At 42.0% G+C, this 27322-nt stretch overlaps 1 pseudogene; it reads left to right on the top strand.

Moving 5' to 3' along the window:
• Nucleotides 1–13749: 13749 nt before the first annotated feature.
• Nucleotides 13750–27054, top strand: LOC109488967 (annotated as a pseudogene).
• The last annotated feature ends 268 nt before the right edge of the window (nucleotides 27055–27322 follow it).

Below are 27322 nucleotides of genomic sequence, written 5' to 3'. Positions count from 1 at the left end.
CAGGAACCGTCCTCATCATTACAAAGTGCTATAGAAACACACTGAGGGACCTAATCGTTACATCTTGGGCATTCCAGGATGAAGAGCTTTCACAAAATTAGAGGCTTAGAATTCAGGTAAAGGCAACAATTTGGAAAGAGTAGAGTGGTTAGTTAGGGGAATTCCAAGGTGCCTGAGGCGTGCCCTGCTTCCCAAGATCAGTCTGCAAAGAGAGGAGAGGACCGGAGAGGACCAAGAAGAATGTAGTTAGGAATTCAGCTGTGATTCCAGAGACCAGGGTTAGCTCCTGGATCCAGCCAGAGAGCTCTGCAACCAGCCTATGCTAAGGAAGGGCGAGCATTCTCTTTTTCCAATGTAACCTGTTCCCTCTGGCCCTTTATCTCTTGTGTTTGAAACAGAAGCATCTCCCAGGCTCTGTCAATCACGACTCCACCTTCCACATGCGTGATGCTAACCACATTCGCATTAGAAGACCATTTACTGTCTTTCCACTTTATTTCACTAAATACTAATATCCCCCTCCATCCTGACATAACAAACAAATCACTGCCACCGTGTTCTTCCAGCCACGTAAATTCTATTTTGCTTCCTCTTTGAGTGACAGAGGTTAAGAAAACACAATAAAAGTATGCCTTAATTATGCTGTCAGAATGCAGCTTTTCTAAGGTATTTATCAGGTCTACAGGGGTGGAAGAGAACAAACATGGGGGAAAGCCATGTTTTCAAAAATTCAAAGATGCATGAAATTCATATTTAATAAGAAACAGATGTACTGTAACTAACTGAACGGAAGTTTTTTGAAAACAACAGGCCCTAACTGGAACCTACCAGAAATGCCAAGTTTAAAGCTGAGGGTGACAGGAGCAAAAATAAAGATAAATGGTAGCTATTAGGGAAAAATAAACATCTGACATCACCTCTAACCAGGCCAGCCAGGGCCAGTGTTTAGAACTTACTCGATTTGCTGAACCTAACCAAAAGCAGAAGATGGCCCTAGAATCACATCAGCTCAGAGGGGATGGGTTCAGAGAGTCTACTCTCCACAGCAGCCACAGCGATTTCTTTTACAAGGTAAATCAGATCATGTCACCCCCTCCAGGACCCTCTGCAGACCCTCTTCACCTTTCCGACCTCACCTTTGACCCCCTTCTCCACAGATCCACCACCCTGGCCAAACTTCAGATCTCCTGACAAACCAGCATACTTTTGCATAGGCTCAGTGCCCTGACCACTCTTCTGACAGACACCTGCTTGCACCATTCTCAGTGAGGCTATCCCGTGAGCACTGAAGCCAGCCCTCTTGCCCCCTGGGACTCCAACACCCCCACTCTACTCAATTTTTCCCATACCACTGATGGCTCTCTAGCATAATATAATGAACATATTTTATTATATTTGTTATTTCTTTTCTATCTGCACCTCCTAGAATATAAGAACACAAAGACAAGAATTTTTGTTGCACGTTGGTTTACACCCAGAATAGTGCATAGCAAATAGTTGGTTTTCAATAAATATTGTGAGATGAATAAGTGACATTTATACCAGTAAAAGCATTGCTGTTTGTTTCTAAATAAGAACCAAATTACAGTTGACCCTTGATGAATGCAGGAGTTTGAGGTGTTGACCCTTGCACAGTCAAAAATCCAAATATAACTTTCAACTCCCCAGAAACAACTACTAATAGCCTACTATTGACCAGAAGCCTTACCCATGACATAAACAGTCAATGAACATGTGTGTTGTATGTCATATGTATTATATACTGTATTCCTATAATAAAATAAGCTGTAGAGAATATGTTATTAAGAAAATCATAAGGGGGTGCCTAGGTGGCTCAGTTGGTTAAGCATCTGCCTTTGGCTCAGGTCATGATCTCAGGGTCCTGGGACTGAGCCCCACATCAGGCTCCCTGCTCAGTGGGGAACCTGCTTCTCCCTCTCCCTCTGACTCTGCCAGTCCCCCTGCTTGTGATCTCTCACTCTCTCCCTCTATGTCTCTAATAAATAAATTTAATTTAATTTAATTTAAAGAAAATCATAAGGAAGTAGTAGGTCACAAATCAGGCCTCAACAAGTATAAAAAGATTGAGATCACACCATATATATTTTCTCACCACAATGCTATGAAATTTGAAGTCGGGCACAAGAAAAAATCTGGAGAGACCACAAGTACATGGAGGTTAAACAGCATGCTACTAAACAATGAACAGGTCAACCAGGAAATCAAAGAAAAATTTTAAAATACATGGAAACAAATGAAAATGAAAACACAAGGGTCCAAAACCTTTAGGACGCAGCAAAAGCAGTCCTAAGAGGGAAGTAGATAGCCCTACAGACCTACCCAAGGAAGCAAGAAAAATCTCAAATAAACAGCCTAACTTTACACCTGAAGGAGTTAGGAAAAAAAAAAAAAAACAACAACAAATGAAGCCTAAAGCCAGCAGGAGAAAGGGAATGATAAGATTAGAGCAGAAGTAAATGATATGTAAACTAAAAAAAAAAAAAAAAAAAACAATAGAACAGATCGATGAAACCAGGACATGGTTCTTTGAAAAAATTAATAAAATAGATTAACCCCCTAGCCAGACTTATCAAAAAGAAAAGAGAAAGGACCCAAATAAATAAAATCACAAGTGAGAGAGGAGAAATAACAACCAACACCACAGAAATACAAACAATTATAAGTGAATATTAAGAAAAACTACATGCCAACAAATTGGACAAGCTGGAAGAAATGGATAAATTTCTAGAAACATATTAATTACCAAAGCTAAAACAGGAAGAAACAAAACTTGAACAGACCTATAACCAGCAAAGAAATTGAATCAGTAATAAAAAATTTCTCAACAAATAAAAGCCCAGGGCCATATGGCTTCACAGGGAAATTTTAACATTTAAAGAAGAGTTAATACCCATTCTTCTCCAACTATTCCCAAAAATAAAAAAGGAAGAAAAACTTCCAAATTCATTCTGTGAGGCCAGCATTACCCTGATGCCAAAACCAGATAAAGATTCCACTAAAAAGGAGAACTACAGGCCAATATCTTTAATGAACATGGATGCAAAAATTCTCAATAAAATGCTAGCAAACTGAATCCAACAGTACATTATAAAAATCATTCGCCACGATCAAATGGGATTTATTCCTGTGTTACAAGAGTAGTTCAATATTCACAAATCAATCAACGTGATACACCACATTAATAAAAGAAAGGATAAGAACCATGATACTTTTAATAGATGCAGAAAAGGCATTTGACAAAGTACAACATCCATTCTTGATAAAAATCCTCAACAAAGTAGGATAGAGGGAACATACCTCAACATAATAAAGACCACATACAAAAAGCCTACAGCTAATATCCTTAAAGGAGAAAAACTGAGAGTTTATCTCCTACAGTCAGGAACAAGACAGGGATATCCACTCTCACCACTGTTATTTAACATAGTACTGGAAGTCCTGGCCTCAGCAATCAGACAACAAAAAGAAATAAAATACATTCATATCCGCAAGGAAGAAGTAAAACATTCACTGTTTGTAGACAACATGACACTCTATACAGAAATCTGAAAGACTCCACCAAAAAATTGCTAGAACTGAATCCAGTAAAGTCACAGGATATAAAATCAATGTACAGAAATCTGTTGCATTTCCTCATACCAATAATGAATCAGCAGAAAGAAAAATCAAGGAATCAATCCTATTTACAATTGCACCAAAAACCATATGATACCTAGGAATAAACCTAATCAAAGAGGTAAAAGACCCATACTCTGAAAACTATAAAACACTGATGAAAGGAATTGAAGATGACACAAAGAAATGGAAAAACATTCCATACTCATGGATTGGAAGAACAAATATTGTTAAAATGTCTATGTTACCCAAAGCAATCTACACACTTAGTGCAATCCCGATCAAAATACTAACAGCATTTTTCATAGAACTAAAACAAACAATCCTAAAATTTGTGTAGAATCACAAAAGACCCTGAATAGCCAAAGCAACCTTGAAAAAGAAAAACAAAGTTGGAGGCATCACAATTCCAGACTTCAAGTTATATTACAAAACTGTAGGGATCAAGACAGTATGGCAGAGGTGCCTGTGTGACTGAGTCTGTTAAGCCTCGACTCTTGATTTCTGCTCAGGTCATGATCTCAGGGTCATGAGATCAAGCCCCGCATTGGGCTCCATGCTCAGCATAAGCCTGCTTATTCCTCTTCCTCTGCTCCTCCCTCCACTCATTCTCTCTCTCTCTCTCTCTCTCACTCTCACTCTTTCTCTTTCTCCCTCTCTCTCCCAAATAAATAAATAAAATCTTCAAAAAAAAAAAAGACTTAAAAAAAAAACCAGCATTGTATGGGCACAAAGATCAATGTAACAGAATAGAAATGTAACAGAATAGATCAATGTAACAGAATAGAAAACCCAGAAATGAACCCACAACTATGTGATCAACTAATCTTCCACAAAGCAGGAAAGAATATCCAATGGAAAAAAAGACAGTCTCTTCAACAAAAGAATGAAACTGGACCACTTTCTTACACTGTACACAGAAATAAATTCAAAATGGATGAAAGACCTAAATGTGAGACAGGAAACCATTAAAATCCCAGAGAAGCACAGAGGTAGTAACCTCTTTGACATCAGCCATAGCAACTTACTAGATATGTCTCCTGAGGCAAGGGAAACAAAAGCAAAAATAAATACTTGGGACTTCATCAAAATAAAAACATCTGCACAGAGAAGGAAACAACCAATAAAACTAAAAGGCAACCTACAGAATGGGAGAAGATATTTCACAAATGGCATATCTGATAAAGAGTTAGTATCCAACTTATATAAAGAACTTATAAAACTCAAACCCCAAAAACAAATAATCCAGTTGAAAAATGGGAAGAAGACATGAATAGATATTTTTCCAAAGAAAACATACAGACACATAAAAAGATGTCAACATCATCAACAGGGAAATACAGATCAAAACTACAATGAGATATCACCTCACACCAGTAAGAATGGCTAAAATCAACAACACTAGAAACAACAGGTGCTGGCAAGGATGTGGAGAAAGGGAAATCCTCTACACTGTCGGTGGGAATGCAAACTTGTGTAGCCACTCTGGAAAACAGTATAGAGTTTCCTCAAAAAGTTAAAAATAGAACTACTTTGCAACTCTGCACTTGCACTACTAGGTATTTACCCAAAGAATACAAAAATACTAATTCAAAAGCAATTTTGTTTACAGCAGCATTATCTATAAGTGGGCCCACGCAGTTCAAACTCCCATTGTTCAAGGGCCAACTGTAAAACCCTCATGTGTTTTCAACTTGTTCAAAGCTGTAATTCAAATGTTTAAGAGTCTTATGTCCATATCTTCAAGTTTTGGGAGGAGAAAAATGCTATATTCCTTATTTGTTAGAAGGACAAGTTGAAGGGTTGTACCATGGCATTCTCCAAACCCAGTTGCGGGGTGGGTGGGGGTGCATTCTGCCTTGTCTTTTCATTCACGTGTGTTAACAGCTTCTGTAAAGAAAGAGTATGTTTCTTAGGATAGTTGGGAAATTTCTGAGTTTGATTTTAGTAGGAAGCAAACCAATCCCTTTGGACAACCACACTGAGTTATAAACTCACCTCATTTTGCTTTTATTTTAATTTTTCATTGAAAAAGCCATCCTCCATAAAAGTTGCAAGAATACTGCAATGCATACCTATATATCCTTCATCTAGATTCACCAACATTTTGCTACATTTGCTTTTCTCTCTCTTATAATTCTCTGAGAACTTCTGAACATCAAGACTTCATCTCTAACTACTTCAGCTGTATTGAAATCATTAAAATGAACTTTAAGGAGACAGCAAAATCACTTGAACTTCCCTGAGTTTAGTGTAAATGGAAGGTTGCTACTGAAGTCAACAGTGTAGAGAGTTATACGAAGCGGGAACTAAAAGGGAATTAAGGATTAGCAGAGCAACACCTTTCATTTTATAGACAAAGGAAACAAAGCCCTCAAATCGAGGGTATCACAGGTCTCATTATGGGAAAGCCAGTGGGACCCAAGTCAGTGTAAAGGCAGTAGGATATGAGAGAAGCTGCAGACAAGGTGGACAGATGGCAATGCATACATAATTGGCCTCTGGTCCAGTAAAATAAGACGTGACTCATTGCAGGCAGCACTGGATAGGGAATGAATTACCCTGGCTGGGTACTTCTGTGTATTTGAGGAATGAAGGTCCTGAGGTTTGGGGTCAAAGAAGGAAAAGAAATAGCAGAAAGATGAAGACTCCCGCATATACCTGCAGTTAGTTTTTTGGTGTGTGTGTGATGTACTCATGTTTGAATTCTTTGAAAAATAATTATAATTTTAGGTGGCAGATCTTTGCTATGTTCTGGCTTGTTTTATCCAAGATCAGAGTTAAGAATTGGAGATCAAATTGAAGTCATTGAAAAACACTTTTACTTAGGCAGCCAAGGTTGAGGTGTTTTGGCAGTGATCAGGGACAAGTAGTCAGCCACTTTTTATCAGAAAGGCCCCATTCCAGAGGCTTCTTGGCTATGGAGGAGCCATTATGGTTCTCATAATGAATGTCACAGATTTTTTATTGGTGAAATTAATAGGCTTGGTAATCAGCAAAAGAGTTGTTAAAAGTGAGCTTTTTTAAACAAAGATTTTATTGATTGATTGATTGATTGATTGATTTGAGAGAGTGAGAGGGTGTGCGTGTGTGCGAGCAGGGGGAAGAGCAGAGGAAAAGAATCTCAGGCAGACTCCCCGCTGAGTGTGGAGCCTGACACAGGGCTCAATCTCATGACCCTGAGATCATGACCTGAGCCAAAACCAAGAGTTCATCACCCAACCAACTGAGCCACTCAAGTGCCCAAAAGTGAGCTTTTATTTAGAGAAATTAGTGGTATTCATGATATGTGGATTGGTTCAAATATTTCAGAGACTCTACCCAATCAACAATAGCCCAAACAGAGTAAAAGAATCCAGGGAGATCTGTCACCTGTGATCTTAGGGACAATGCCCTGAGCTAAATCCTATGGTGTCCCGCCATGATCTCAGTGTGCTGGTTACCTGATGCCAACCATCAGTCTAACAGAATCCTACCTTTAAAGCACAGTTTCTCAACCTTGGCACTGTTGCTATTTTGGCCCAGATAATTCCTTTCTGTTGAAGACTATCTTAAGCCCTGTAGGATCTTTCGCAGCACCCCTGCACCCAACTTTCTCTTTTGACAATCAAAAACATCTCCAGATATTACCAAATATTCTTGAGGGAGAAAAACTGCTCTCAAGTACTGCTATTCAACAGAATTTTCTGTGATGATGAAAATGTTCTACGTCTGCATGGGTCCAACACAGAAGCCATTGCCACATATGCCTTACTAACTTTTAAAATGTGATTAATGTGTTCACGGAGGTGAATTTTAGTTTTATTTCATTTCAATTCATTCAAGCTGAAACCAAATTAACCACTTGTGGCTAAAGACTATGTGGCTAAAGACTCTCACAAAGGACAACACAGCTCTGGAATATATCATATCTGCCTTGAGCTAACCCTTCATGGAATGTGGTGGCCAGAGTGTCTACAAAGAGAGAGCTGAGATTTTATTGAGGTGCCAAAACAGGGGCTCCTGGGTGGTGCAGTCATTAAGCATCTGCCTTCGGCTCAGGGCATGATCCCGGCGTTCTGGGATCCAGCCCCACATCAGGCTCCGCTGGGAGCCTGCTTCTTCCTCTCCCACTCCCCCTGCTTGTGTTCCCTCTCTCACTGGCTGTCTCTCTCTGTCAAATAAATAAATAAAATCTTTAAAAAAAAAAAAAGGTGCCCAAACAAGTTGTATGAACTGGGTTTATGGCAGCTTGCTACCAAATGTTTGTTTTAGATTGAGAGGAAGGAAAACAAAACAAAACAAAACAAAACAAAAAAAAAACCCTCCAACCAGATTTGTCCAGGGCATTTTCTTTCCCTGTTTTTAGAAATGGATTTACTATATATGTGACCTGTTTTCATCCAGCCATACCCTATACCATAATCAGAAATCTTGCAGAGATTTTTTTCTTACACAAAGAAAAACGGAACAAAAGGAAATGAACATAGGCTTTTTTGAGATTTGTTAGATCTATTACTTAGAGATGAATCCTTATTTTGCTTTTCCCTCACATTCATAATTTTTTCAGTTCACATTTTATCTCTTCTTTGTTATCTAGTCTTGCAAAAAGCCTCTGACTCAAAGTAATAAAACTATGATCCAGCCTTTCACCTTTTATCAAAATAACCTTTTGATATATTCAAATAACTACACCAGACAACTATAGCTATCAAACAGTATCTGGATAAAGATTCTGACTCCTCCAGTAGTAGATACTGATGATTGGATATATTTGTAACAGTCATTCTGGAACTTTGAAACAACTAAGTATTCTAAGGTGGGGAAGGAGAAAAGCCAATAGCACAATGAATCATGTGTAGATAGGGATTATGACAACCCTGATATTGTGAATGAGGTCCAAAAAGATTAAATGACTCGTCCAGGACTGGAAAATCATGTATGGAGAGTGGACTTGAACTTGGGTTTTCTGGCCCCATATCCAGTGTTGCTGCTGCTTCTACATTTAGACATAAGATGGAAACAAGAGAATTTATCTTTATGATTGGTTTTTAGAATGGGTACTTTCCTGCACCCTTGATAACTGGACTGAAATCACAGAAAGAATCTCATTTTAGAAACTGAATTATCATAACATCCAAAGTATGAAAGGAGTACTTTATTGATTTTATTATAACTAATCTATGAAAAAGCAATTTTTTAAATCTTAGCTAGTGCTAGGTTTCAAACTTTGGTCTATGCCAAAATCACTTGTGCCATTTATTTAAAATACAATGGGACATGGGTACCTTGACCAACCATTCTAACTCTGAATATCTAGGGCAGGGATTTGTCATCTTTCTTTTTTCTTCTCTATTAACAAAACATTTACAGGATTCTGATATTCATCGGGAGCATAGGAGAGAAAGAGCAGTGAGACAGAAGGGAAACCAGGAGAGTGATGAGTCATAGAAACCAGAAGAAGGTGCTTCAGAAAGTGGAATGGAGGTTGAGAGAAAGAGAAAGAGATAAAATGTGAATTGACACCAAAAACAAAGGCAACAAAAGCAAAAATAAACAAGTAGGGCTACATCAAACAAAAAAAGCTTCTGCAAAGCAAAAGAAAAAAATCAACAAAACCAAGAGGCGACCTAAGGAATGGGAGAAAATATTTATAAATCATATTTCTGGTAAAGTGTTAATATCTAAAATGTATAAGAAATTCATACAACTTCTACTGGGCAGCTATATACAGCAGAATGAAACTTCAACATTCTCTTATACTATACACAAAGATAAACTCTAAACAAATGAAAGACCTCAATGTGAGATAGGAATCCATCAAAATCCTAGAGGAGAACATAGGCAGTATGTTCTTCGACATTGGCCATAGCAACTTCTTTCATGACACGTCTCCAAAGGCAAGGTAAACAAAAGCAAAAATGAACTTTTGGGACTTCATCAAGATGAAAAGCTTCTGCACAGCAAAGGAAACAGTCAACAAAACTAAGAGGCAACCCACGGAATGAGAGAAGATACTTGCAAAGGACATTACAGATAAAGGGATAGTATCCAAGATCTATAAGGAAGTTCTCAAACTCAACACTCAAAGAACAAATAATCAAGTCAAAAAATGGGCAGAGTGAACAGACACTTTTCCAAAGAAGATATACAAATGGCTAACAGACACACGAAAAAATGTTGAAGATCATTACCCATCAGGGAAATTCAAATCAAAACCACACTAAGATACCACCTTACGCCAGTTAGAATGGCAAAAATTGACAAGGCAAGAAACAACAAATGTTGGAAAGGATGTGGAGAAAGGGGAACCCTCTTACGCTGTTGGTGGGAATGCGAGTTGGTACAGCCACTTTGGAAAACAGTGTGGAGGTTCCTCAAAAAGTTAAAAATAGAGCTACCATATGATCCAGCAATTGCACTACTGGATATTTACCCCAAAGATACAGATGCAGTCAAAAGGGCCATATACACACCAATGTTCATAGCAAGAAAGTCCACAATAGCCAAACCGTGGAAGGAGCCGAGATGCCCTTCATCAGACGAATGGATAAAGAAGATGTGGTTCATATATACAATGGAATATTACTCAGTCATCAGAAAGAATGAATACCCACCATTTGCATCGCCATGGATGGAACTCAAGGGGATTATGCTAAGCGAAACAAGTCAAGCAGAGAAAGACAATTATCATATGGTTTCACTCATATGTAGAACATAAGGAATGGCATGGAGGACATTAGGAGAAAGTAGGGGAAAATGAAGGGGAGGAAATCAGAGGGGGAGATGAACCATGAGAGATTATGGACTCCAGGAAACAAACTGATGATTTCAGTGGGGAGTGGGGGTGGGAGGCTGGACTAGTCCAGTGATGGGTATTAAGGAGGGCATGTATTGCATGGAGCACTGGGTGTTAAAAACAAAGAATCATGGAACACTACATCAAAAATGAATGAAGTACTGTATGGTGACTAACATAACATAATAAAAAAATAATAAAATAAAATAAAAAGAAACTCATACAACTTCTTAAAATCTGATTAAAAATGGGCAAAGTTCTTGAATAGACATTTTTCCAAAGAAGATGTACAAATAGCCAATAGATACATGAAAAGATGCTCAACATCACTCATCATCAGGGAAACGCAAATCAGAACCACAATGAGACATCACCTCACACCTGTTAGCATGACCATTATCAAAAAGACAACAGATAACAAGTGTTGGCAAGGATGTGGAGAAAAGGGAGCCCTGGTGCACTACTGGTAGGGTGCAAATTGGTGCAGCCACTATGGAAAACAGTATGGAGGCTCCTCAAAAAATTAAAAATAGGGGTACCTGGGTGGCTCAGTGGGGTAAGCATCTGCCTTCAGTTCAGGTTATGATCCGGGGTCCTGGGATTGAGCCCCAAGTCTGGCTACCTGCTCAGAGAGGACGCTGCATCTCCATCTCCCTCTCCGCTCCTGCTTGTGCTCTCTCTCAAATAAATAAATAAAGTATTTTTTAAAAATTAAAAATAGAACCATACAACCCAGCAATCCTATTTCTGTGTGTATGTCCAAAGAAAATGAAAGGAAGACCTTGAAGAACTACACCTGCACCCCCATGTTCAATGCCACATTGTTCACAATAGCCGAGATATGGAAACACCCTATGTGTCCTTCAACAGATGAATGGTCAAATAAAATGTGGTGTATGTATAGAATGGGATATTATTCAGCCATAAAAAAAAGAAGAAAATCCCACCATTTGTGACAACATGGATGAACCCCAAGGGCATTATGCTAAGTAAAATAAGTCAGAGTAAGATAAATACAGTATGATATCACTTATGTGTGCACTCTAAAAAAGTTGAACTTACAGAAGCAAAGAGTAGGTTTGGTGATTGCTGAGGCTGGGGAAAGGTGAGATGGGGGAAAGAGATGTTGGTCAAAATGTATAAACTTCCAGTTATAAGAGGAATAAGTTTTGGAGGTTTAATGTACTGCATGGCGACTATAATTAACAATACCATATTGTATACTTGAAATTTGCCGAGATTGGATCTTAAATATTCTTACCATACACACAAAAAATTCTAACTATGTGAGGTGATGGATGTGTTAACTAACTTTACTATGTAATCGTTTCACAATGCATACATGTATCAAATCATCATGTAAACTTACACAAACATGTCAATTATATCTCAATAAAGCAGAGGCAAAAAGAATTTAAAGGGAATCATGAACAACCTTTCAAATCTTTAAATAAATAAATAAATAAATAAATAAATAAATAAATAAATAAATGTGTAGGGCTCAGGAGTCAGGTCTAAATCCAGGCACTATCCCTTTCATTGGATAATTTATTTAACCTCTCCTGCCCTGATTTCATCAACTGAGCAGGCGTAATAATAAAAGAGTTGTTGTAAGAATTAAAATCATGAACATTGAGGGCCTGTCACAGAGTAAGAGGCCATTGCTTCTGTATTTCCAGGCTTAGCATACCTTGCTCGGTCTACTGTTGGAGCTGACAAAAATTAATAAATGGATGGATAGATGGACGGATGGATGGGATGGATAAAGGGATGAATGAATGAGTGAATGAATGAATGAATGAATGAACAAACAATGGGAATGGTCCAGCAGAGAGGAATCTAAAATATTATACAGAGTAAATCCCAATATACACACGCAGGATTATAAACAACGCAGATCTCTGGATCCTACCCCAGAGATATTTTCTTCTCTTGGATTCTTGACTCCACCCTCTCCTGGCTCCTGTCCTACCTCACTGCTGGCACCTTCTCAATCTCTTTTGAGCTCCTCCACCTCTGCTCAACCTCCTAATGTCAAATAGTACAGAGATTAGTCTTAGGAATCTTGTTCTTTATCTACATACTACTTGGTTTCACTGTGTTCTGTGGCTTTAAATACTAGCCAGGCTATCCATGAACTTGGATCAGGAAAATATCCTATTTTCACTAATCTGTAACAGAAATTTAATATTTTTTAAATTCATGAATAAAGGAGCTAAGCATTAATCTGCAGTAACCGTGAATTTGTCACCAATAGAAATCACAAACATTTTCACATTACGTTAGAGTTGTTCCAGATATCTGAAGGTATCATTTACTTTTTTATTACTTTGAAATTATGGTCATTAATTTCTTAGAGCTTGGGTTAGTTTAACACATCTTCCGATTAGATCTGAACAGATCTAATCGGAAGATGTGTTAAACTAGTAAAATTATATTACTCATCACAATTTTTAAAAACTTGTTCATTAATTAATTAATACATTAATGTATTAATACATTAAGTAACAGATCTAATCGGAAGATGTGTTAAACTAGTAAAATTATATTACTCATCATAATTTTTAAAAACTTGTTTATATTTTAATATGGTTTCCTGTGTAATCTTTATTTTATTTTATTTATCCATGTAAAAACATCATTCTAAGAAAAAGTCTGGTGGCTTCACTAGACTCCAAAGGGATCTGTGGCATAAGAAACGTGAGTCATTCTTGATTTAAGTGATAAGTCCTAAATTTCTTTCTTTTTTTTTTTAAAGATTTTATTTATTTACTTGACAGAGAGAGAGACAGCCAGTGAGAGAGGGAACACAAGCAGGGGGAGTGAGAGAGGAAGAAGCAGGCTCCCAGCGAAGCAGGGAGCCCGATGAGGGGCTCGATCCCAGGACCCTGGGATCACGCCCTGAGCCGAAGGCAGACGCTTAACGACTGAGCCACCCAGGCGCCCCTAAGTGATAAGTCCTAAATTTCTATCTTCAGTTCTGAGTTGGCGGTAGCTGCAGCCTCATGAATTCAGTTGCCTCCTTGACCCCTCCACAATGGGTGTCCAGTAGACATCTCAGCATCAGAAACAGAAATAAACTCAGGGGCTCCACACTAGCTACTCTTCCAGTTTCCCCTTCGAATCGCTGGAACTCCAAGACCACCACCTCCAGAACAGCACCTGAAATTCTCTACTCAATGAGCTTCAGGAAAAATAACAAGCCAGGTGTTCCCCCATAAAAGGTAAGTATTTCTTATTTTGATGAATGGAGCCCAACAAAAGGATTGAAATAGCTAGAATGAGCCTCTTCAGAAAATTTCCAAACCAGAAACTTCCCTTAGTAGTTACTAGGGATGAATTCCATGGCCCACCCCCGGCCCCTGGAGTTGAAAATTCATATTGTCCATCTTTTTGCGGTCGACCCTAGGATGGGACCAATCAGGGTGGGTAGGGCGAGTGGAGGATGAAAGCAAACAGATCCTTTAAAATGGGTTTATCCACACCCAGCCAGTAGGACTCACAAGGCACTCTCAAAGGATATGAGGCATTATCATGGGTGAGCAGGGGAGCGAACCTAGCATCTGGCCCTTCCACCAGATCCATCAGGGAGGAGACACCAGAAAAGTATAGAGATCATCGGTGGCTCCAATGGTGGTACAGAGAACAGAACTTCCTTTCCTGAAATGCTTTTCTTTGTGTAACTCAACTAGTGTGTGATGGCTCATATTCTGAATTAGCCCCATGACCTTATTTGTATGTATATCCTTAAAGGTCAGTCTGGTTTGGGATTAATCGTTGACTATGAGCTCATTGAACAAATATTTCATGAGGGTAGGGAAACTAATATTTACTGAATGTGTGCTCCATTCCAGGAACAATGCTGGGGGTTTTTAATGTGTGATATCATTTAATCCTCAATGAAATGTCAGATCTCTTGAGATTAATCCTGGACCATTGTCTCCTGTTCACTCTATATGCCTACATGCTGTCAACTCGTGTTTCTACCTCCAGTGTGGCTTCTAAGGGCACATCCGAACTCACTCAAACTCCCCTGTTCACTTCTCTGCTCAGATCCCCTATGAGAAGCCCAAACATTGCCAGGACTCTCCACGCCCTGCCCAGGCAACCCCACAAAACTGCTAATCTCTAAAATTGCTTTTCTAAGTAAATGATAGCCAGCTTATCTTTAAAGGTTCCATATTTTTTCCACATTGCCACTACCCCTTGCCCCAGCCACAAATGCTGGACTGACTCTCAAAATCCGTCCAACTGGTATCCCAGCTTCCAGTCCAGCCCCTTCACGGATCCATTCTCCCTCATTCAGAACTTCCCAGTGGCTTCTCATAGTTTCTTAGAACAGAATACAGAAGTCTTAAGGGGAAACCCCAGACTTTGGCTTTCTTTTCTGTCACTCTAGCCACAAGGGCCTTGCAGGATCCAGATTCCATCCCATGTCAGGATTTTACTTCCTCCACACCCATAGAGATAGACAAAAGAGTAGCCTTTAGATTTTTTGCAATTTAATACTTTACAATCAGGTCCTATCATTTGTTCTTAGGCTCTGATACCAGCTGTAGCTTTCAGGTTAGGTCCAAAGACATTTTAATTTGGACACCCTGTTTTAAACCTTGATTCATATTTCATGTACATGCTTTCAAACATACTCACAAATGGGATGATAGTATAAATATTGTTCTCCAACTTAATTTTTTTAATGTATTTTGCAGAATCCTTTTATATTGGATCTTACAGATGTGCTTTATTGTTTCTGTTGCTTACTCTTTCCTGGTATGAAACTACCATAATTCACATTTCCACTATAAGCTATTCTAATGTTTTTCGTTTATTAATGCTACAATGAACATCTTTGTACATGTGTCCCTGAGGACTTGAGTATTTCTGTAAGTCAGTATCCTACAAGTGGAACTCTGGAGCATATGAAATGAACATTTTAAATATCCATCTCTTTGGTCTAGCTGCTCTGAACCCAAGTATTAGAGAGCATGTGGTCTATTGTGCTTTGTAACAGGAGAGGAAAACTTGGAACAAAAATGCCCAGGCAGCAACTGGAGATCAAAACGGGGCTAGGATGGGAGGAAGGGGCAAGAGAGGGCGATTTGAAAGACCGCTGGTGGTGGTGGTGGGAGGGTGAACCCTCTGAGAGAGACTACCTCAAGAGAAGCAGCGCCCTCCAAGTTTGGGAGGGGAAGAGAAGCACTGGAGGGAGTGAAGAGAACTCAGCAGAGCATCCAGCAAAAAGCTGCACATCAGTAGAGCCAGGGGCCAGAGAAGTTAAGGAGAATGGAAACTGAGGAAAGTTGCTTGCATTTGGCAAGGAGGGTTTTCCGTAGAGCGGTCTCTAAATTCTTTTTTTTCTCTCTCTCTCTCTCTGTATGCCTTATTCTTTTTTTAAAGGTTTTATTTAAATACCAGTAAGCTAAAATACAGTGCAATCTTAGTTTCAGGTGTATAACTTCGTGATGGTCTGGATTCTTATCAAGGATGTACCTGAGTTCGTGAATGCAGAAGCGAGTACCATTTATTGGCTGTTTACCCCTAAAGCCATCTAGGCCACCTCTGAGACGGAGAGGTCAAGGACTCCCCATTACACGGCTGGTGAGGGGTTAAAGCCTCACCTGAACCACAGTACTCCCTCAACACAGGAAGCTCCCTGTGTCCCCTGAACTAGCTCAGATCACAGCACCAAAAGTGCTGAGTTAGCTAGTCCTCCCCACCCTATGAAGGGTGGAAGCGGGTATCCAGCACCTCCCGACCATTTTCACGTGGGGCTCAGGTCCCGCCCCTCCTGGCCATCCACGCAGACCACACCCATCGGACACACCCACTCCGGGCCACACCCACAGTCAGCAGTGCCGAGGGGCCCATCCCAGCAGATGGCTGAGTCTGGCTCACCTGGAAGCCTGACGGGTTCACTCACTTGTGTCACTTCAGGGTATTGGTCTCTCTGATGACGCTACTGTTGTTTGAGTGAGCGGGTTAAGAGAAAAGCAATACGTGGGGGTGGTTTAATGTTTGGACTTCAGAGTGTCTACAGGGGCTGAACGTTTGGCTTCACCACTTCTTAGCCAAGTAATGTGGACTCACTTGATGCCTCTGAGCCTAGTTTCCTTGTCTGAAAAGAGAGGAAAATAATAGAACCTGCCTCAGGGTTATTGCGACGATTAAATGAGAGAATATATGTGGCGAGCTTAGGAAAATGCTCTTCGTAGATAAATGAAAGCTGGGACCGGGGACGGGATGGAAAGGCAGTGCGGTTCAGAGGCTCAGAGCACAGACGCTGGATTTCGTCTGTCTGGGTTTGAACCCCGCTCTAACAGGGAACTAGCACGCTATCTGATCCACCTGTACTTCAGCTGCCTCGTCGATGGGGTGGGACAATGAACAACAGCACAAACTATCGTGAAGAGCCAGTAGGCTGTAGCGTCTAGAGCCACGGCTGGCACAGGGCACCACGAACGCATTGGCTGTCGTTCAGTATTCTCTCTCCCGGCCTTAGAAGAGGAGCTAGGGCCTGATGGGCACCCTGCTTACTCAAAGACATGGTGAATTAATTATCTTTATAAGCATCATTAGAAAATGTCTTCTTTTAGTTCCTTATTTTGCACATTCATTCAGAAAATGTACTGAATTCTTATTATGCTAAGCAAAATAAGTCAGACAGAGAAAGACAAATACCATATGATTTCACTTATATGTGGAATCCAAAAATCAAAACAAATACGTAAACAAAACGCTGAAACAGACCCCAACATACAGAGAACAAACTGGCAGTTGCCAGAGGGGAGTAGGTGGAGGGATGGGCAAAATGCGGGAAGGGGAGTGGGAGATACAAGCTTCTATTTGCTTAAAAAAAAATAAGTCCTGATTTCTTAACAATAAAAAAGTACTACCTTTGTTTGTCTGTTGTTAAGAACTCTTTCCTCACTGATGGAGAACTTCCGGAGTTCTCTGCCTAGATAGTTCTGGGATCTGAGGGGGAAAAATTGAAAACACAGTCTGCATTCAAGGCCATCATAGGCCAGGAGAGGAAATAAGGGAGGCAGATAATTACTACAAAGTGCACCGAGCTCTGGGTACAATACTACTTTGCTATCTTGTTTAGTCCCCACAGTCACAAATAAATCCCAACATGCTACAGAGGGATGGATGATACAAATGAAATTAAATGAGGGACCATCACATGTGAGCTGTAAAATTCTCCATAGATGCCCTTCACTCCCTTTCGGCTTAGGAAGACCTCTGCATGTAGGCTTTCTTTGTGTTCCCTCCATTAATCTTGCTTTGGTTCTCTATATACAGAGCAAGAGTGCTGCCTTGTGTAAATCATTTAAGGTTTAGAGCCTCGCTCCAGTATAAAATGAAAATGCAGTATGGGGGGGGGGTTGTGAAACTTGGAGGTGTGTAGCTAGGTGGGCTTATCTGGGAGGTGGGCAGATCCTAGGAGTCTGGCTTATGTCATCTAGGAAAGCCAGGAAGCATAACATAGGAGGCATCCCTTGAACAGGAAGCTTGAAGAGTAGGGGGAGCTTAGCTTGGCTAATTGGATGGGGAGAATGAAGGGGGGGGTGCGGAGGTGGAGCGTGACGTTCCCTCCAGAGAAGTTGCATGAGCAAAGCAGGATGAGAAAGCTTAGTATGTTCTAGAGGCCATGGAACCAAATCATGCTGGAGAATGAAAGATAATGGAAAGTGGTAGGCAAGGACCAAGGCCTTCCTTATCTGGTTCGGGTGTCTTTTTCTGTGAGCACTGGGGAACGATCGAAGACTATTGAGCACGCGAGCAACATGATTAAATGTCCATGTATGAAACTCTTCTTGGGCAGTCACACGAGGATGAACTAGACAAATAAGAATGAGAGGCAAGAAGTTGGCAAGGAAACTATGGCTATGATTTAGGCTAGTATCTGAACAGGGCAGATGCCGAAGGATGGAAAGAAAGCAGGGATGGAGAGGAAAAACTGACTGGGTGTGGATGTGAGAGCAAAATAACCAACCAAACTTTCCCTCAAGGTTCTGACTTGGGAAGCAGGGGGAAGGGCAATGCCACGCACAGGTGAAAGAAAGCAGGAACGGGAACCTGTTTGGGGGGTTGATGTCAGTTTTAGTCACATTGAGCTGGAAGCACCTGTTGGAGCGTCAGGTGGAGATGTCCAATGGGCAGTTTCCAAATATGGGTGCGGAGCACCCGCCACCTGCACACTGGACTTCATCTGTGTCCTTCCCTCATTTCCTCCTACCCTCTCCGCACTGGTTCTTATGGGGTCATGGAGTCTTTTTTTTTTTTTTTAATGTGATGTTAGTCACCATACAGTACTTCATTTGTTTTCGATATAGTGTTCCGTGCTTCATTGTCTGCGTATAACACCCAGCGCTCCATGCAATATGTGCCCTCCTTAATACCCTTCACCGGGCTAGCCCATCTCCCCACCCCCCTCCCTACTGAAACCCTCAGTTTGTTTCCCAGAGTCCATAGCCTCTCATGGAGGTTCTTCTCCGCCTCTGATTCCCGCCCTTCATTTTTCCCTACTTGCTCCTAATGTCCTCCATGCTATTCCTTATGTTCCACATACAAGTGAAATCATATGATAATTGTCTTTTTCTGCTTGACTCATTTCACTTAGCATAATCCCCTCCAGTTCCATCCATGTCGATGCAAATGGTGGGTATGCATCCTGTCTGATGGCTAAGTAATATTCCATCATATATATGGAACACATCTTCTTTATCCATTCATCTGTTGAAGGGCATCTCAGCTCCTTCCACAGCTTGGGGTCATGGATTCTTAAGAATGATGAGAGCTCCAGACCCTTTCCCCAGGAAAACACATACGGACACGTGTAGAAGTGACACCTGTTCTCTCCCTGTGCTTCCTCTTCACTCTCACACAATTACCAACCCAGGACATTTCTGACACCAGACATGGGGGCTTTTACCCCACACCAAGCAATTCTGTGACACCAGCTGGGTGTCCTACAATTTAACTCAATTCTGACACCATCTATCTGGATGTAGCATCAGATCCCACTCGGGCTAGGGCCCACAAGGCTCCCCCCACCCCCCCAGCCCCCCACACATACACTGAATATGCCAGTCATAAGTCCAGGTTGTCATCTGTGCTTCTGACCCACATGCTCTAAATCAGAGGCTTCCACAACCCCCTCCCTAGGTTCAATTAATTGGCTAGAAGGCTCACAGGGCTCAGGAAAACAGTTTATTTACTATTTACATTTATTAGGAAAAGAGAGGATAAACATCCAGAGGGAAGAGAGGCATAGAGCAAGGTCAGTGGGAAGGGGTGCAGAGCTTCCGTGCCCTCCCCACGCGTGCTACTCTCCCTGCATGTCCATGTGTTCACCAGAAGCCTTCAGAACCCCGTACTATTGAGATTTTTATGGAGGCGTGATCGTACGCATGATTGATCAATAAATCCATTTTCAGCCCCTCTCCCTCTCTGCTGAATGGGAGCTGGAGCTGAAAATTCCAAGCTTCAAATCATGGTCAGGTCTTTCTGGTGACTGTCCCGCATCCAGGAGCCATCCAGGAGACCATCCAGAGTCACCTCAATCGAACAAAAGATAACCCTTAATGTTCTTATCACTTAGGGATTTACACAGGTTTTCGGGATCTCTGTGCCAAGAACGGGGAACAAAACCCCAACAGCATATTTTTTTATTGAAGTCACAGTATCACAGCATGCATGCAAAATGTTTGGATGATCTCAGGAGAGCCTATGCATGGATCTCATCTGCGAAACTGAGTCACACACCCATGGCAGGGTAAAAGGAAGCCCTAGGGACACTACAAGGGTAGAGGAAGGGGAACCACAAAGGCATCTAAGAGGCTATGGCTAAAAGAGGAGGCACGAGAGAGGGGGGCCAAAGTGTGGGGCAACTGCACCCAGGGCGGACCAAGACCCAGCATCACCAGAACAAGGACTGCCAAGGGTTTATGGGCTTGAAAGGTGGAGTCGCTGCTGGTGTTGGTAAACATTCTGTAGTGTGATGAGTGAGGCACAAGGAAGAAGTGACCTGCAGATGAAGTGGATTTAACGAGTGCAGACTTTTCTCTCAGTTGGGGTCTGATGAGATCTGAGGTCACTATTCACAGATGGCCATAGAGCCCCTGCACGCCGGAACTGCTTCCCCTGGTGACAAATAACCAGTCATCACTATTGCTTTCAACAGCTCGAGTCTCTTAGGAAATGAAAGTCAGGTTTAAGGTGAGAATACTTTGAAGAAAGAGTAAGGAAACAGAGCAGTGAGTGGAGGAGAAAAACAAAAGCTATGGAGAGATGTGAGTTACAGCGGGAATTATTGACTCGGTCTATGTGCGCGCATGAGCATTTTTCCTTTAAAGACGAAACCCTGAGTTACCTGCTTTCCTACTCTACATGTGAAATCAGAAATTAATAAACATGCTGGGAGTGTCATTGCCCTTGAGAGGCAATATACAAAGAAGATATAATTTCCTCTCAGCAAAGGTAGTAGAAATGTATTTGGTTGGGGCGCCTGGGTGGCTCAGTTGGTTAGGCATCTGCCTTCGGCTCGGTCGTGATCCCAGGATCCTGGGATCGAGTCCCGCATCAGGATCCCTGCTCAGCGGGGGCCAGCTTCTCCCTCTGCCTCTGGGCTCCCTCTCCCTCTGCTTGTGAGTGTGCTCTTTCTATCTCTCTCTGTCAAATAAATAAATAAAATATTTTAAAAAATGCATTTGGTTTACAAACTAATTGAAGGAGAAAAAAACTTTACTCAGCTTCAAGACAGGCATGCACTTAAATACTCCACATCTGCAGGGAGGCTAACCCACTGCACACGTAGGTAGCAAGGGTTATCATTGAAGATCGATGATAACCAGCAAGGAAACAATTTTGAAAGGAAAAAAAAGAGCCCTGTTGTATAGGAGGATGTGAAAACAGCCTTCTATCTTGCTTCTTGGAATTCATGCTTCCCGCTTATACATTACTAATTCTTCCTGGAACCACAAGGAAGGGCCTTTTTTTCCTTCGATGTCACTGAGGGAATCAAGTAAATAGGCGTCTACACTGCCGGCCTTGCCTGCATGACTAGCTCATGGTCTCGTGGCTCACTCCACGCACGGGCCCACATAGAGAGAGTCTTAGGGCCTCAGCAGAACTTCTTTAATCAAGACTGCAAGATTTCTTTGCAGTTATAAAATCCTAGGAATCTTCTGTTGATTAATTTATAATTACTTCTCATTCGATTCTTAATTTTAGGAACAGGAACAGCCAACACTTCAATAGCCCTTCGCTATGGGCTGAGCACGAGTCTATGTGCTTTCCATATAAACTCACTCAATCTTTATAACACGAGAAGAGAGACTGATTGAGTCACTGGCCAAGGTCACACAGCTAATCAGTAACAGAGCTGGAACTGAAGCCAGGTAACCTGTTCTTCACCAGAACCACCACCTCATTCTAATCTATATGCTTGCCACACAGAAAATTCTAGAGTAAAATAAGAAACCACCATGCTCCCACCAGTCAGCACTGACTACTAACATTTAATCCAATTTCAGCCAATTCGTGTTATGACATTTCTCCATCGGAGAATCAAAAGAGTGCGCAGACAACTCTTGTGAAGGACCCTGTGGCCACCGGCCCATCCTTCCTCCTCGTGCTCTGCAATTATTGTCACGAATGTAACTCATTCTTCCCATCTGAGTTGTTGGTGCCACGGGCACTTACAGGTAATATGGTCCCCTTTGCTGTCACGTGATTGCTGCCTGTCTCTTGCTTAAGGAACACAACTTCACTGGCACCTGACTGCTTCCTGTCTCCTGTTTAAGGAACTCGACTCTGCCCCCTCCCACCCCGAAAACCCTGCACTCCTTCACTGCGCTCAAAATGCCATTATCAAACTGAAGACTGAGATAAAACTGAAGTACAGTGTCTAATAGGGCTCCACCTGGAGAACAGGTTTTAAGGCTCAGGCGGATCGTGTGGAAGAATATTCAGGCAGGACAGGGGAGAGGCAAGGAGTGCTTCTACAAGATGCTTAAAGAGCTGGGCTTCCGTCTCTGCCCCCGAGGCTGCCGACCACAGCGTCTCCCATCTGGGGCCACAGCGACTCCATTCAGGAGCTCAGGCGAAGTTCTCGCCATGATCTTCAGCTCTTTCTCCCGAATTCCATGTCCCACAGCTCATGTCAGAGATCTGTGTTTTGTTCACTGATGACTTCCAGGTATCTAGAAGAGTGCCTAGCTCGGGGTAAGCTCTCAGTAAATATTTGTGAGGGAGCTGAAGGGGCTAAAGGCAGACAGGAAACAGCAGGGGAAAGCCCAACTCTTAAAGGCAGACAGGCTGGGTTGGACTGTCTGGGCAAAACTCAACCTGCTGTGCAGTGTGGACACATATTACGCATACTTACATCAGGCCTCGCCCATGCTCTCAAACAGCCCTGGTGTTTCTCTGGCTCAAAACAGTCTTGGGCAGAGACAAGTGAATATACCCATTTTACAGGCTGCAGACATTAAGCCCATACTTCATAAAAGCAACCAATATCCATGCTGATAATCCAGGATTTTCGAACGATGAAGATAATATGTGCCAAATATTAACTGTATGCCAGGTACTGTTGTAAGTGCTGGAGATGCATCAATGAGCAAAACAAAGACCTCTGCCCTCCCGGAGCTTACAGTCTAGCCGGGAAGCAGGCTATCAGTGTAGTCAATAAGTACGTTGGACTATTTTATAAGGGGCGAAGTGCAAGGAAGTTTTCTTCTGGGACAAGAATTATGATCATTAAGAAGATTAAAGGATTTAATAAACAAATATCTGTTCACTAAATACTGGAAGGAGTAGAATCATGTCAGCCCTCAGCTTTGTTTTGGAAAACTTAAGAAAATAAGGTCGGTGTGCCATCCCCCTGAGCGGGAGGACCATCACATTTTATCTTATATATACTGTGCCCTTGGTTTCAGAGCATAGTCATGCTGAATAACACCTTCCTACCTGGTCTGTGTCATCTTTCTCCCTCATATGCTGCCCATTTGTTGCACCATCCACTCTGCCACCTCTTTTCCAGGCTCATGATCAGGAAACTGAAGATCAGAGCACTTGAGTGACTTGCTCCGGGCCTGCAGGTGGGCTAATGGCAGGAGAATCTGGAGCCCATGTTCTGACACCTCTATACATTCTCGAATTATCCCCTGTTGGAAGTGTAGAATCCATGGGCTGGACTGGGGTGGGTGAGGGGAGAGAGGCGATCCATAGCTCTTAGGGCTATGGTATCCATTTACTCAGGAAACAATTATTTGCAATAAAATAAAACTAATTTATTGAGCATTGTATGGCTTAGCCCTTGTCCAACATTTCACAAATATTCTTATTAGATCCTCGCAAAACCCTAAGAAGTCTAGGAAACCGAGGCTCTGAGATGTTCCATAAACCACTCAAGATCCCAATCTAGAAGCGGGGGAATCGGGAGTAGAACCCGGCTGTCTCATTTCAGAGCTCTTGAGAAAAAAAGAAACCCAAACATACATATGCAAAAAGAGAAGTGATAATACATATTTCATATTATCCCACATCAGAGGCTCATAATAGGCTGGTGGACCCACTTAAAAAAATGGTAGAGGGCACCTGGGTGGTTTAGTCAGCTAAGGTCCGACTCCTGATTTCAGCTCAGGTCATGATCTGGGGCACCTCACCAACTACCCACCAAATAATTTAATGCCAGCCAACCATCCTTACTCAAGAGGTCTCCAAATCAGACCTTTTGAATCTTATCACTCCTCTCATATTTGCTGCTGGCATTGTTATATAAAGTATAACTCCTCGTCAACTGGGCTATTTCATTACCCTGAAATGCAATCTCTACCAGACAATATAAACGTTTACTTTTCCCCTTAACTACTTTCACAGTAAGGAATTAATCCTGCTTAAGAGACCACAAATATGAGAGGTGTTTTCTAGAGTTTTCTTTTTTAAAAATCATTATGGACTCGTGAATTTTCATGTATTTGATGTCCTTCCACAATAAACATTGTTCTTTTTGATGTTAAAATCACGTTGACTTGGACTCCTTCTGATGCCCTTTTCAGATCACTCCTTCAGATACAAACTCAGTCAGGCTTAAAAGCTTCCTTGTTTCCAGCACAAGTTTCAGGTGCACCTGTCCAGTTCCTTTCAGGGCGATAGCATTTAGAAGCCAAGATCCAGGCCCTAAAAGCTTCTACATAGCTCCTCTCTGCTGCCCCCAGGGAGGGTCCTGTCCTGGAGAGGAGATTCTATGGTGCACAAGACAGTCAGGGTCCTCGACGAGAGTTGGGCTAGCTAGAGGACTCAGAGGTTTGAGACAGCTCCCTGGGGAGCTGAGGACCGAGCAATGTGAAAGAACCAGTCCAAGTTCAAGTGAAAATTCTCTAAGGCCAGTCTGGGGGGCCGGGAAGATTTGTGAACAAGGATGACAAAGAGAACAAGATGAGTCAAGGCCCAGACGTTTCTGCCCTGTTCCTCCGCCAACAGAGAATAATGGAGAACAATATCTCAGTGCATGCAATCCTCAGAAGAGAAAGCTGGGAATAGGATTTCTTTTTTTTTTTTCTTTAAGTCGTTAAAATTTGCATGGAATCAATGATTAGAAGTTACCTGGAATTTTTTTTATAAGTTTTGACAAGTTTTGAATCCTGCTAATCAATATTAACAAAGCAAATGATGAGTAACAAAGTTAACAGAAGAGCTCAGAAACTGAGGTTTTCTTGCCTGGTTTTACCTGGTTTTGACAATTTGTGATTGTGATTGTTACAATGCCTATGTAGAATATAGTCCTTTTCTGCTCATAAATTGTTTCTAGCACAGTAGATTGAATAGAATAAAATACCAATATTTCCCAGTGTTCCCATATAATACTACAATTCCAGATGTTCTAGCATCCAGTTCAAGAGACCCAACACCATCTCAAGCTTCTGCCAATATGTGAATTAACAGGGTAGTGATGGGTAAGGCTGAAAATGTATGTGAGCTCAAGATGTCATTTAAACATTTCCTTTCACACTCAGAGCAAATGTTAGAACAACTTACAGCATTTGGGGGTACATCCTTAAGTTCTTTAAATTCAATGTCCCTGATTTGAAACTTCATGTCACTGTTGGCATTTCTGTAATCATGAGCCATACCGCTTGACCGAGTCATGACAAATCTTACCATTTTATGGATGTGTTGTATAAGAGGAAACCCCTATACCAAAAATCTTAACTTCCATCAATAACAGAATTTTTGATGTTGTTATTAATAAATTCATCCCAACTCTGAACTCAAATGATAAAATGTGTATGGAATCTGCATTTAACCACATAGGAGGAAATGTGTGGGATAATATATAGATTCAAAGACTTAAAATATATATATGAGGGCTTCTGGGGGTGGTGAGCAGCTGGTCAGTAGCTGAACGTGTCAGCAAGCACTTAGCCCTGTCAGCAGGTCTACTTCCTCCAAGTGAAACATGAGACCTTTGACTCAGAATATCCTCAGTGTTACGTGGCTGTTGAACCCATTTCACAAGAGAAGATTGCAACGAGAGAGCCCTCATCAGCCAGGGTGGGAAACCATGGCTCAACATCAGTTGAACTGCAAGCCTTCCATTCCTAGACCTTGAAAGTTTCTACCAGGCATACAAGTACAAGGCGCACACCAACCTGCTTAGCACGCATCCAAGTGCAAGGCCACATCAGCCTGCCTACCCTGCATCCACGTGCAAGGTCCACACCATCCCGTATATCACAATTCCGCTGAATGTCTCACAACAGAGCTCTGAGGCCAGCATGGCCCACCTACACTACAAATGGATCCCTGAGGAAGGCAGCCATGTGGCTGACATTAGCTCAGGGAAAAGGGAGGCAAGGGAGGTTCTGGCCCACTGCAAGGCTAAGATCTCCTGTTCACCCATTATCTGCATGGCTTAGCTTATGAAGACCAAGTAGCTTTCCTGAAAGAGGCCTTATATTATTACATCAAGCAGAGTCTCACCCAACTCTGGCCTCATGGGCCAGGTCCTGCAGGATGAATCTGGGATCCTGCCTTCCACCCCCACCCCCAAGCTCCCTCCAAGCAAGGGGAGGCAGCTGGCTCCTCATTTACAGACCATCTGCAGTCACTGAGCCCTGATGTGCAGAGATGCTACGGCGCACACCCTACTTCGGTACCCCACCCACCGATGGGAGTCCATGGGCACAGACACATCCTGCCAAAGCTCGGGCGGGGGAGGGGCACCTGGGTGGCTCTATCCATTAAGCGTATGCTTTTGGCTCAGGTCATCTCAGGTCATGATCCCAAGGGTCCTGGGATCGAGCCCAGCTCCAGCTCCCTGCTCAGCAGGGAATCTGCTTCTCTCTCTCCTCCCCTCTCTTGCTCTCTCTCTCTATCTTTGTCTCTCTGTCTCTCAAATGAAAAAGTAAAATCTTTTTAAAAAAATAATAATAAAGCTGGGATTCAGCCCAGCCCCAAGAGCAACTGTGATTTTCTTTCTAGCTCATGTACATTTCATACCTGTGCCGTGCTAAAGACCTCACTCTGTTCCCCTACCCCAGCGGGAGAGCGAGCAGTCACCAGGCTTGCAGATAAACTTCAGACTAACCTCTGGGGAAGGTTCTTGGGGCCGACGGAAGGCCAGGCCATCATGAAAGCACAGTAAGTACTGACTCCTGCACTTCCAGACCCCCCGCCTTCTCACAGCTGCCCAATCACTGCACCTCAGTGTTCCCCTTTTCACTTGGAGCACAGATAATAAATACGTGCAGCAACAGGGGAGACAGCAGCTGCTAGACCATGAGAAAAGACAGGCACAAATCCAATTCATTTTGAAGGAAGCAGTATTTCCATCTTAGTTTTTAACACTGGCAGCCTCGGTGTCTTTCTCTGTTGCTTCAGGACAAACGTTGATCACCATCC

The sequence above is a fragment of the Ailuropoda melanoleuca genome, chromosome 17 (assembly GCF_002007445.2).
Source record: "Ailuropoda melanoleuca isolate Jingjing chromosome 17, ASM200744v2, whole genome shotgun sequence".
Classification (NCBI taxonomy): Eukaryota; Metazoa; Chordata; class Mammalia; order Carnivora; family Ursidae; genus Ailuropoda; species Ailuropoda melanoleuca.
This window is presented reverse-complemented; position numbering and strand designations above follow the sequence as displayed.